Source organism: Cyprinodon variegatus, unplaced genomic scaffold, assembly GCF_000732505.1.
Source record: "Cyprinodon variegatus isolate N-32 unplaced genomic scaffold, C_variegatus-1.0 Scaffold100, whole genome shotgun sequence".
NCBI lineage: Eukaryota > Metazoa > Chordata > Actinopteri > Cyprinodontiformes > Cyprinodontidae > Cyprinodon > Cyprinodon variegatus.
The window spans coordinates 841438-842795 of NW_015150553.1; positions in this window are offsets into that span (position 1 = coordinate 841438).

Here is a 1358-nt window from a genome sequence, read left to right on the forward strand (position 1 = left end):
TAGGGCGTCTCCAACAGTTTTGCACCTGCCACCAGTTACGCAATCGCTCTTGTTAAATCACCCGCAAACCATGGTTCAGCCCCTCGCGCAAAATTCCACATCGCGAGAGCAAATTACTGCACGCAAAATTGGATCTTGATAAATCCGGCCCATAGTGAGAGAACAACCAGTCTGCCTTCTTCAAGAAACATAAGCTGTTCTTGTGTTTCCTGCATTAAACTCACCTTTAGCTCCTCCCTACCCCGTAGATCACATGTATCCCAAATTTAATCTATGTCACATGAATGTAAAGCTTTCACTTCACTATAAAAAAGGACCTAATAACAGATTTACGGTTCAGATATCAACACAGGTTCAAACACGCACAGCTGTTAGATGTTAAGACTGAATGTATACCGTCAGTGTTATGTTTTAATATTTCACTGTATTCTAACGCAGTATGGCAAATAAGCATGAGCTCCGGAAACCAAAAAAAAAAAAAACCTGTCTTTGCACTGTTTCTACAAATAGTAAAACACTTGAGACAAAGAACAAACCTGAGTGTAAAACTTGCTCTATCTGTTACATATGATCACTTCTGAAGTTTTCTGAGCCCAGTAAAAGGTGATTCTCACATTACTGTGATGTTTAAAAAAATAGACTGGAAATTTGCCGCATTTTTATCATTTTTTCACTTGTAGTTTTTGCTGATTTGTAGATTATTTTCAATGGAAATGGAGGGTGCTTCATATTAAGAGTGGGAAAAAGAATTTCAGAGTTTATATAGATGTTTCCTTTAGTTGTACAGATGGTGCATGGCTTGTTGTTTTTTTATTTGAATTATTTTAATTTATTAAGTCCTTAATATGCACCCTGCATGTTTGTAAGGATCATTTCTGGTGTATGAATTTTAAATTTGTTTGCTTATTATTTTTGATTTATTCCTTTATTCAGCCTAGCTCCTAAAAATGTGCTTCTATCTAAACTGCTGCTTTCCTCATGTCTTTTTAATTTTCTGTCTGTTCTAATCCTTTCCTCTTTCTCTGTTCTTTGGACTTCATTTACTTCTCACATTTTCCTCTATTTTAAAAACCCAGAACGATGTGCGTGAGTTAATTTCCTTGTCATATAAAACTGTGTGCTATTTTATTTTATTTTTGGAACATTTAATGTTTACACTTTGTAGGCTGTACTATTTGTTGGTTTGTCAAGGAGCAGAAATAGCCTATTTTAAGTTGTGTGGCATAAAACTGAAGGTGAACATGAAAGTATCTGGAAATAAAATGTGAATGTGGAAAGCTGATTCATTATTCTTTATTTTTGTCAAACCAATTTTTTTTCAAAACATAAATTCTATTGGCAGCATTAAGGTCCAATTT